This window comes from Physeter macrocephalus, chromosome 2 (genome assembly GCF_002837175.3).
Source record: "Physeter macrocephalus isolate SW-GA chromosome 2, ASM283717v5, whole genome shotgun sequence".
Lineage (NCBI taxonomy): Eukaryota > Metazoa > Chordata > Mammalia > Artiodactyla > Physeteridae > Physeter > Physeter macrocephalus.
The window spans coordinates 91,264,878-91,277,377 of NC_041215.1; positions in this window are offsets into that span (position 1 = coordinate 91,264,878).

Genomic DNA, 12,500 nt, shown 5'->3' on the forward strand with positions numbered 1-12,500 from the left:
ACAGAACTGAAATTCCCTTCACATTGATCTAGATTTACGTGCTATTTCTCTTTCAATCATACTAGCAAAGGCAGTGAGTATTCTCAATTCTTTTTTGCAACATGTAGCACGTGCTTTGCTTTTAATGGTAATGGTAATAAAAATACTAAAACTCATGATTTCATATCTTCTAAGAAAAGAAAATCTTATCAGATTGAATACTGCAAGCATCACTTTATACTTTATTTCTTGTTGAACTCTGTCACAGAATAGTTTTTCTGAATTTCATGTGACATTGAAAGTATAAATAAAATTTTTCCTTGTTAAAACTTTTTAATAATTGTCTTTATTGCAATGCGTTCATAAACAGTCTCAAATCATTTGTGTCTGCATAATTTGAAACTATATAAAATATATAAAATGGGAAGTAATACCTGATTTTTGAAGAACCCTGGATAATCATAACTTTGCTCCCTGTCCTTTGAACCAAAATAAAACTACAGTTTGGGTAACATGTGCTCAACTTTTACTTTGTGCTAGGAAATGTCACACATGCTATTTGATAGAACATCCTAAACAGTGCAGATGACAAAGGTGAAGAACAGAGAGGTTGAGTAACTTAACCAGAGTCACCAAGGTAACATCTGGCAAAGGCAAAGCTCACACCTCAATCATGTGCCTGCAAGTCCAAGTTCTCTTCACAGAAGAAAGCATACTATTTATTTTTCAATATACGTGGGAAGGATGAGAGAAAAATTAGAAATTAACTTTAAAAGTACTTTATTGGGGCTTCCCTGGTGGCCATTTAAAAAATATTAATTCTTCGAATCCAAGATCATGGGATATCTTTCCATTTATCTGAATCATCTTCGGTTTCCTTTATCAATGTTTTATAGTTCTCAGCATATAAGTCTTTCACCTCCTTGGTCAGGTTTATTCCTAAGTATTTTTTTTATGTGATTTAAAGAGAGATTATTTTTTCACTTTCCCTTTCTGATATTTCATTGTTAGTGTAAAGAAATGCAACAGATTTCTGTATGTTAAGCTTGTATCCTGCTACCTTGTTGAATTCTTTTATCAGTTCTAGTAATTGTTGTGTGGAATTTTTAGGGTTTTCTATATACAGTATCTTGTCATCCGTATGTAATGACAATTTTACCTCTTCTCTTCCAATTTGGATATTTTTTATTTCTTTTTCTTATCTGATTGCTTTGGCTAGTAATTCCAATAATAGGTTGAATAGAACTGGTGAGAGTGGGCATCCTTGTTTTGTTCCAGATTTCATCAAGAAGGCTTTCAACTTTTCACCGTTGAGTATTATGTTGGCTGTGGGTTTGTCATAAAAAGCTTTTATTATTTTGAGATATGTTCCCTCTATACTTACTTTGGTTAAGAGTTTTTATCATGAATAGATGTTGAATTCTGTCAATGCTTTTTCTGAATCTATTGAGATGATCATGTGGTTTTTGTCTTTTCTTTTGTTAATGTGGTATATCACGTTGATTGATTTGTGTAGGTTGAACCATCCTTGTGACCCTGGGATGAATTCAACTTGTTTGTGGTGTATGATTTTTTCATGTGTTGTTGGATTTGGTTTGCTAATATTTGGTTGAGAAATTTTGCATCTATATTCATCAAAGATATTGGCCTGTAATTTTCTTTTTTGGTAGTATCTTTATCTGGTTTTGGTATCAGGATGATGGTTGCTTCACAGAATGATTTTGCGAGTGTTCCCTCCTCTTCAATCTTTTGGAAGAGTTTGAGATGGATCGGTATAAGTTCTTCTTTGTGTGCTTGGTAGAATTCCCTAGTGAAACCATCTGGCCTTGGACTTTCGTTTGCAGGGAGTTTTTTTTATTACAGATTCTATTTCACTTTTAGTGATCAGTCTGTTCAAATTATCTATTTCTTCTTGATTCAGTTTTTTTGTGGGTCATATATTTCTAGAAACTTGTGCATTTCTTCTAGGTTGTCCAATTATTTAGCATATAATTACTCATAGTATTTTCTTATGTTTTTTTTTGTATTTCTGCAGTATCGGTTGTTATGTTTCCTTTTTCATTTCTTATTTTATTTATTTGGGTCCTCTCTCTTTTCTTCTTGGTGAGCCTGCCCAGAAGTTTGTCGAATTTGTTTACCCTTTCAAAGAACCAGCTCTTGGTTTTATTGATTTCTTCTATTGATTTTAAATCTCTATTTTATTTATTTCCTCTCTGATCTTTATTATTTCCTTCCTTCTGATGACTTTAGGTTTTGTTTGTTCTTCTTTATCTAATTGTTTTAGGTGATAAGTTAGGTTGTTCATTTGAGATTTTTCTTGTTTTCTGAGGAAAGCCTGTATCACTATGAGCTTCCCTTGAAGAACTGCTCTTGCTGCATCCCACAGATTTTGTATGGTTTGTTTGCATTGTTATTTGTCTCAAGGTATTTTTAAATTTCCTCTTTGATTTCATCGTTGACCCATTTGTTTGTTAGTAGCCATGTTGCTTAGTCTCCACGTAATCATTTTTTTCTTGTTTTTCTTTTTGTGGTTTATATCTAGTTTCATGCTGTCGTGGTCAGAAAAGATGCTTGAAATAATTTCTATCCTCCTCAAGGGATTTGTTGGGGTTTATGTCCTAGTATGTGGTCAGTCCTAGAGAATGTTCCATGTGCACTTGAAAAGAATGTGTATTCTTTTTTCGGATGTAATGTCCTGAAGATATTAAATCTAACTGTTCTACTGTATCATTTAGGATTTCTGTTGCCTTACTAATTTTCTGTCTGGAAGATCTGTCCGTTAATGTGAGTGAGGTGTTAAAGTTTCCTATTATTGTATTCCCATCAATTTCTCCCTTTATGTCTAGTACAATAGTATTTGTTTTATGTATTTAGGTGCTCCTATATTGGGTGCCTATATGTTAATGAGTGTCATATCCTCTTCCTGTATTGATCCTTTTATCTATGTGTAGTGTCCTTCTTTATCTTTCTTCACAGCCTTTGTTTTAAAGTGTATTTTGTCGGATATGAGTATTGCTACCCTCACTTTCTTGTTATTTCCATTTGCATTAAATATCTTTTACCATCCCTTCACTTTCAATCTATGTGTGTTCATTGCCCTAAAGTGGGTCTCTTGTAGGCAGTATATTGTAGGCTCTTGTTTTTTAATCCAATCTGCCACTCTGTGTCTTTTGATTGGAGCATTCAGTCCCTTGACATTTAAGGTACATATTGATAATATGTATTTATTGCCATTTTAAAAACTTGTTTTCCAGGTGATTCTATGTTTCTTCTTCATTCCTTTCTTTTTCTTTTTGTTTTTCTTTTTGTGGTATGGTGGGTTTTTTTATATTATGTTTGTATTCTCTTCTTGTTGTTTTTTGTGAATCTATTGTATGTTTTTGATTTGTGATTATCCTGGGTTTTTTTAAGTATGCTAACCAATTACTATATCTACTTGCTTTAGACTGGTAGTCATACAGGCTCAAACACATTCTAAAAAAAAAAAAAAATCTGCATTTTCTTACTCTCCTTCCCCACATTTTATAATTTTGATGTCTTCTTTTACATCTTCATGTTTATCCTTTTGCTCTCCATTGTAGCTATCATCACTTTCACACACAAAAAAATTTTTTAATCTGTGTACTGGCTTAAGTGATTTACTTTCCAATTGTTACTCTCTTTCCTATAGATTCTTGCTTCTTTTCTATTTAGAGAAGACCTTTCAATATTTCTTTTAGGATAGGTATAGTATTGCTGTATTCTTTTAGTTTTTGTTTGTCTGAGAAATTATCTCTTCTTCTATTCTAAATGATAATCTTGCAGGGTAGAGTATCCTAAGTTGCAGGTTTTTCCCTTTCAGGACTTTAAATATATCTTACCACTCCCTTCTGGCCTGCAACATTTCTATATAGAAGTCAGCTGATACCCTTATGGGGGTTCCCTTGTAATTAACTCTTTGTTTTCCTCTTGCTGCCTTTAGAATCCTCTGTCTTTAACTTTTGCCATTTTAATTAGAATATATCTTGGTGTACGTCTATTTGGGTTCATCTTGTTTGGGACCCTCTGTGCTTCCTCTACTTAGATATCTGTTTCTTTCTTTAGGTTTGGGAATTTTCAGCCATAATTTCTTCAAATACATTTTGCATCCCCTTTTTTCTTTCTTCTTGCTCTGGGATCCCTATTATGCATAGATTGGCATGCGTTACATTACTTCATAGGTTTTGTATACTACTTTCATTTTTTTAATTTGTCTGTCTGCTGTTCTGATTGGGTGATTTCCATTATTCTATCTTCCAGATCACTTATTCACTCTTCTACATTATTCAGCTTACTATTTATTGCCTTAGTGGGTCTCTTGTAGGCAGTATATTGTAGGCTCTTGTTTTTTAATCCAATCTGCCACTCTGTGTCTTTTGATTGGAGCATTCAGTCCCTTGACATTTAAGGTACATATTGATAATATGTATTTATTGCCATTTTAAAAACTTGTTTTCCAGGTGATTCTATGTTTCTTCTTCATTCCTTTCTTTTTCTTTTTGTTTTTCTTTTTGTGGTATGGTGGTTTTTTTTATATTATGTTTGTATTCTCTTCTTGTTGTTTTTTGTGAATCTATTGTATGTTTTTGATTTGTGATTATCCTGGGTTTTTTTAAGTATGCTAACCAATTACTATATCTACTTGCTTTAGACTGGTAGTCATACAGGCTCAAACACATTCTAAAAAAAAAAAAATCTGCATTTTCTTACTCTCCTTCCCCACATTTTATAATTTTGATGTCTTCTTTTACATCTTCATGTTTATCCTTTTGCTCTCCATTGTAGCTATCATCACTTTCACACACAAAAAAATTTTTTAATCTGTGTACTGGCTTAAGTGATTTACTTTCCAATTGTTACTCTCTTTCCTATAGATTCTTGCTTCTTTTCTATTTAGAGAAGACCTTTCAATATTTCTTTTAGGATAGGTATAGTATTGCTGTATTCTTTTAGTTTTTGTTTGTCTGAGAAATTATCTCTTCTTCTATTCTAAATGATAATCTTGCAGGGTAGAGTATCCTAAGTTGCAGGTTTTTCCCTTTCAGGACTTTAAATATATCTTACCACTCCCTTCTGGCCTGCAACATTTCTATATAGAAGTCAGCTGATACCCTTATGGGGGTTCCCTTGTAATTAACTCTTTGTTTTCCTCTTGCTGCCTTTAGAATCCTCTGTCTTTAACTTTTGCCATTTTAATTAGAATATATCTTGGTGTACGTCTATTTGGGTTCATCTTGTTTGGGACCCTCTGTGCTTCCTCTACTTAGATATCTGTTTCTTTCTTTAGGTTTGGGAATTTTCAGCCATAATTTCTTCAAATACATTTTGCATCCCCTTTTTTCTTTCTTCTTGCTCTGGGATCCCTATTATGCATAGATTGGCATGCGTTACATTACTTCATAGGTTTTGTATACTACTTTCATTTTTTTAATTTGTCTGTCTGCTGTTCTGATTGGGTGATTTCCATTATTCTATCTTCCAGATCACTTATTCACTCTTCTACATTATTCAGCTTACTATTTATTGCCTTTAGCTCAGCTCAGTTTTCATCTGGGCAAATGAGTCTTCTAATTTTACTTGTTTCCTCTTTATAGTTTCTAGTTCCTTTTTACAGTAATCTGCATTTCTATCAATGGCCTTTCTTCACTCCTTCAATACTTTCATTACCTCCTTTTTGAACTCAGAGTCTATTACACGGGAGAGATCTGTTTCATTGTTTGTTCTTTCAGGGGAATTCTCTTGATCTTTAATTGGGAATGGTTTCCCTGGCTTCTCCATTTTACTTATATTTATCTGACTGAGTTTAGGAGAAACACTTATCTACTGTGGTCTTAGAGGACTATTTTTATGTGGGAGCATCCCTTTGTAGCCTGCGTGAGTCTCAGGTTTTTGGTTCAAGGGCTGTTTTTAATATGGATGCCTGCAGTGTCTTTCCTTGGTGTGTGCTGGCCGTTATCCCCTTGATAGGGGGTGTGATTTGTGTTGTGGTGACCGGAGCCTGCACTGGATGTTGAGCAGGGCCTCCTCTTTGCTCTGTGGTTGTCACAGTCCTGTCAGGGACAAGGTCTGCTCCCCAGATGTTGGAGTAGAAGCCCCCAGATCTGTTTCTGAACTGTGGTGTGAGGTAGGTGGTACTCAAACACTCTCCCTGGAAGATGAGCCATTGAGTATTCCTCTGCAGGAGCTGTCCACTGGGAAGTGCACTATGTGGTGTCACCTGTCACTCAATGTGCAGGCTCACAAAGTACACTATTGTTTGCACTGCCTTCAGCCCTGCCTCAGCCATGGGAATGCAAGCAATAGGCCCTGGTGTCCCTCAGGCACTGTGTTCAAAAAGCCACCAGTGCAGATCTGTAGGCACAGATCCACTGAAGTCAGGTACGAGGATGCAGTAGTCACACACCTGGACCCACTGTGGGAGCTAGGAAAATAGCCCAGACCCTGGCTCTGCCTCAGTGTATGAGCGGCTGCACCCACAAAGCCCACAGCTGCTAATGCCAGACCTGCCCCAGCCACAGGAGCACCAGTATTCTGCTGGGATGTCTCACAGGTGCTGAGTTTACAAAGCCTGTGGTGGTGTAAATCTGAGGATTGCACAGCCGTGGGGAGAGAGCTCAGATTTCAGCCCTGCTTCCTAAGTCACACAGCTCCTGGGGACTGGCTCAGGTTTCAGCCCCACCTCCACGAGTGGGCAACCCACTGGCACTTGCAAGCAGCCAGAACTGGGAGAGGCAAAGCCACTCCCCCTGTGAGCAGGTGAAAATGAGGCTGCTGTGGCAGGCCCTGCCCTCCCTTCAAGCACAGAGGTTAACAATGGGGCTTCAATAGCGGACCCGGGCTCCATCCCGCACACACTCTTGGTTGCAGCCCAGAGCACACTCCAGCCCCTTCAGGCTGTCTCCATGCAGCCAACCCCAGTCCTCTCCCCAGGTCTGTCCTCTGAAACCTGAACTTCTTCACCAGCCCCTGCCCATACCAGCAAGTGCACATCTCAGGCTGGGGGATGCAGGGAGGTGGCCAGGACCCTTTGTGCTGGTCTCTCTCTTCTGCCTGTCACAATCCAGCTGCTACACTCTCCTCTGAGCCTCTGAAGCTCCCTTTCTGTCCTGCTGATCTCCCTGCCAGTAAAGGGGGTTCCTAGGATGAGAGAACATTTCCTCTTTCACAGCTCCCTCCCAAGGGGCAAGATCCCATCCCAGTTCCTTTTTCTCATTTTTTTTTCTCTCATCCCACTCGGTTACATGGTGATCGTTTTTGCATTTTTGGTTTTATGAGATCTTCTGCCAGCATTCAACAGATATTCCGTGAGAATTGTTCCACATGTAGATGTATTTTTGATGTATTTGTGGGAGGAGGTGAGCTCCATGTCCTTCTATTCCACCATCTTGATCTGACTCTATGGTGTTTTAAAGAAACAGATTTTGTGAGGTTTTAAAAATAATTTCTGGTGAAATGTAAAAGTGTTCTCATTAATTCCTTGTCCTTCTATTCCACCATCTTGATCTGACTCTATGGTGTTTTAAAGAAACAGATTTTGTGAGGTTTTAAAAATAATTTCTGGTGAAATGTAAAAGTGTTCTCATTAATTCACAGCAGATGCCTTTAGTTTAAGGAAGCACCTGTTTGGGAGTGAGGGGAGAATATGAGTCCCCAAAATGTGTCATTTTGGCATATGGATTATTTTGAGCTGAAGGCAATCAAGACCTGGCAGACTCAAGAAAAGCTTTTATCTTTCCCTTAACTATCTAAAAGAATTTATACAGGAGGCCTACCTAAAGAAAGGAGGCCTATCAGAAAGAAAGCTATTACCAGAGTTAACTTTTTATCTGAAAGACTTATCTGTGGGACTTCCCTGGTGGTCCAGTGGTTAACAATCCACCTTCCAACACAGGGGACGCAGGTTCAATCCCTGGTCGGGGAACTAAGATCCCACATGCCACGGGGCAACTAAGCCCATGTGCCAAAACTACTGAGGTCCAAAACTACTGTGCTCTGGAGCCCACACGCCACAACTAGAGAGAAGCCCGTGCGCCACAACAAAAGATCCCGTGTGCTGCAACTAAGACCCAACACAGCCAAAAAAAATTAAAAATAAAAATAAAAATATTGATGAGCCCCAAAAAAACATAAATGAGGAGGTTTGTGGTTTAAAAAAAAAAGACCTATCTGTATGAATGCTTTCTTTGTCTCTTTGAGATGTATGTAAATCTTTTTAAAATCTAAATGAGACTTTTGCCAGTTTTGCATCCCCAGGAAAGTCTTTCTTAGGGACCTGAAATCGATCCCTTTGAAATGTGAACATCAGGGAGGATGATGCCCTGTTGCCCTGTCTCCTGGGGAGTTTAGCTGAGGTGCCTGGCTCCGAGTTATAACTTCCTGCTGGTCAAGAAGTTTTCCTTTTCCTTGGATAAAGACAATTAATATGTACATAATGGATTATGTCTGCATGGCTACATAAAAAGAGTATGATTTCTTTTTGTCTTTTCAATTTCTTTAGCACATTGCCTATAATGCACATCACAGTCTGATTTAATGATTTTACAATTTAAAAAACTGTTTCATTCTTTTTACATTTCATGGAGAGGATTCACTGGGTTGGCAGGAGATTTTATTTTTAATTATATTTCCTCAGTAAGATTCAGATACTCATTTTTTTAAATAATTAGTTTTTGTTATAAACTTGGAGTTGAAGAGAAAGACTAAGGTGTGTTAAAACAAGAAGACCGAATAAAACAAAACAACCGACTAAGGCATTGAACATGTTTCTTGTCTATTAAAAATGGAGTAAATGCCATGTACTTGTATTGGGGCAAGGACAAAGATTGAACTAACGTGCTATATACTGGATGTTGGGAAGCAGAGCTTGAAAAGCTCAGAAAATTTAGAGCTTTTGGTCTTAGTTAAATCCATCTCTGTATGTTAATAAAAGGAAACTCAATAGTTCTCACATCAAAACAACCTATTTATTTCAATGACAACTAAAAAGGAATTAAACTACATGCTAATAAAGATATTTAATTGATGAAGATTGAGGGGAAATTCTCAAAAACTTAAAAAGGCAAAGGAAATACCCACATCAATTAATACATCAAAACTTCACCATAGGAGTGGTCTAAAAAAAATTCATTCCAAAAAAGCTCACATAAAGCAAGCCTCTATTATCTGTATTATCCCTAATTATCACTTGATTACATTTTTACATCATCTAGTCTAGCACAAGAAGGAAACTTACTGAAGATCAAAACACCATTCATATGCTTCTTCAATATCAAAAAATTGTCTGTATAATTAGGAACTTCGGATTTACAAGCAAAGAGTTCTAATTAAATAACTGACCAAGAGAGCCTTAACAATCCCCTTGACCTGGCTAAATTTTAGACAGGCTTCTTCCTGACTCTGGGCCCTGGCCTCTCTTAGAGCATTTGCTTTAGAAAACTTGTAATTGTAAGTTCTTTCTTTGCACCTTTGAGATGGCAGATTTTTTTTAAAGGCCTCTTGGCTGCTTTATAACCCAGGAACACCTTTCTCAAGGACCTGGGATCCGTCTTTTTGAAATGTAATCAACAAGGAAGACAGTGCCCCTATCTCCTGGTCTCGAAGAGGGCAGGAGCCTAACTTCTTTGATAAGCACCAATTAGCAAACACAGATGGCCTAATCACAGAGAAAAAATAGATGCAAACTCAGGAAATAACTGAATGTATTCAACAGATCCCATTGATCAACCTCCCCTTCAGTATTTTTCCACTAGTTTACCTCAGTGCTTAAAAATCCTCCTGCCCATTGTTTCAGTGGAGTTGAGACTTAGTTTTGCTTTTACTGTCCTATTGCAACAGCCTTGAATAATGTCCCCTTTGTCTGTTTATCTTCATCCAGTGCAATTTTTGCTTTGACAAAACCTAACCAAAGAACTTTTTAAATCTCTATCAAAAAAAAACAATAAAGTAAAACTTGAAGAGGATAAGAACTATTTAATCATTTATTTTCTGTTTCAAAATGAATTTTGTTGATTGTTGATAGATAGCATAGATGCATATTACACATTACAGCAGATATATGTATCTGTCCTTTATATATAATTATATATTTAAATAAATATATTGAAGAGAAACAAATAATGCCACCTCGAATATGACTCTGATATTATTTTGAGTTGAAGGCAATTGAGGAATAGCAGATGCAGGAAAATCTCTAAAAACAGAACATAAATTTCCCTTTTGTAAAGGAAATTTAAATTTACAAAGGAAAGTTCCATTTGTAAAGGTGTCTTCCTCTCCTGTACCAGGAAGAAGGAAGACAACTCTTAATTTAAGAGCACCATTTTTATCTTGTTAAAATCATTTAGCTAATTATGTACTTAATAATTTTTAGTGAGAGAGAGGAAAGGAACAGAGAGAATATACTTAGCCGGAGTATATTTAGCCAGAGGGGAATTTTTAGTTAGTTCTGCTCTCTTCCTATAAACAGAGACAAGGTGTGAGTATACTGAGCAAGCTAAGCTATTAATGGAGGAGTTTTACTAACTTAAACATATTAAAAGTTCTTCTAAAAGAAGACACAGACCAACAATGTGATTTAAAAATCATCACTTAACCCATGTAAAGAAGAGGTGGGGTATAGTGTTTCCTATTTTCTAAAGGTTTTTGACATGTAAACTTTTGTTTGTTTGCTGGTTTGCTTCTTTTTGTGTTAGGTACTGAGCATTAGGTTACTGCAATCTGATGAGTAAAAACTGAGAAATGCTGGAGTAGATTATTTAATATTTTACTACTTCAAGAAATCAAAAGTGAGCAAAAACTCCAAAAAACAGAAAAAAAAAAAAACTATTACAGTAGCCTCACTCTTTCTACCCCCAAAATCCCAAGGGAATAGACAAAGTGTGCCAAGGCATTTTAATTTATCTTTTTAGTTTTTCCTTTGACACTTGGGGCACTAAATATTTTTTCTTCTGTGGATAAAACAATACTACAAATCCTTTATTCCCATAGATTAATTCAGATAATTGAAAGATCTCTCCTTTCTTCTTTCATAGCTTAGCCAAAGCCATAAGCCTTTCATTCCAGAATCAAACCACAGCTTAAGCTTTGTCCTGGGAAGGTTTTCAACGAAAGCATCATAGCTCCATCCAAACTAGGCACTTATCTTTCATTTTAAATATGGATACTGGACCTAAGTCCCATGTGGAAACTCTCACCTGTTGTCTCCTAAATGTCCAACTTTTAAATTCCTAGAATAGATGGAAGGTTGATATCAAGGCACAAATGACAATACAAGATTCATAATTATTCAACGTATCAGTAAAGATAAAAACAGAATTGAATCCAAGACCCAAATGAATACTATAGTATTTTACAAATCATGCATAATTCTCTAATGCAATAACAGACTTTTTTTCATTGACTGATCAGACTCCATTTGACTGGCAAAAATGCAAGAAAAAGAGAAAAGCATCACAGTTTCAGGTTTTTTAGGGTCTTGAAAAAATCATTTTCAATTTTTTGGAGTTCCTCAATGTAAAACTGGATTAGATACTACCATTGGGAAGACTATGTGTTGAAAATATTTAGATTTTTGTAATGATGATTACAACAAGCCCAGGTCTCCTTATAACATCACATTTCAATGTGTTTGAGAGCCTCTCCATGTCCCCTTTTATTTCTACATTCTTGCACCTCAATTCTGAATTATGTGGACTCAGTCAAGCGATACAGCCTCTGTTCTTCTTCTGAGAAAGATTCTTCACTATTGTGAAAAATAGTGACAATACAGGCAGCCATCTGAAAAACATTCACAGGATCTCCCTCCCAATATAATTTATTATGTGCCACACATTTATTTTTTATGTTAGATTTCTGTCACCCTGACTTCTGTCATTACTGCCTGCTTTGGAATTCCTTGAGCCTCTAGCTCCTTATTCCTACAGAAGAGTCTTTCCAGGTTCTTACGTTTGCACACCACTTTGGCTCCTAGATCGTTGAATTAGACCTGCTCTTAAAATGCTTTCTAAGATCTACCTTAAAAGTCTTTGCCTCCCTTTCCATTTTTTAAAGTCTCTTTTCAGCTCTTGCTTTTCCTTGCCCTTAGGTGTCCGTTCTACTTTCATGGTTCCCCAAATAGCCTCTGCAACCATCATATAAGACCTAGATCTCCTTTCTTCAAGTTTTGCCATGTTACATGCACTTTATATAAGTTCAGTTGGGGTTATAAATTATTAAATGCACGCCAATTTGGCCTCACTATGCTATTACTAATTCTTCTATTTCTATTTCCCACAGTTTCAATCTACCTCTATTTCTATTTTCCAGTTTCTTACTTAAAAACAAGATTTTTAAAACTAGATTTTTTTTAAGTCCAGTTTGACCTTCCATTTTAAATTTGGCCTTCCATGCTATAAGAATTTTCTTTAAACACACTATATATTCTGAAGGCTTCCCATATAGCCAATGTTTTCCTAATATGTCTGAGCAAATATGGCTTTCAGATCCAGAAAGTTCCAAGCAAAGAC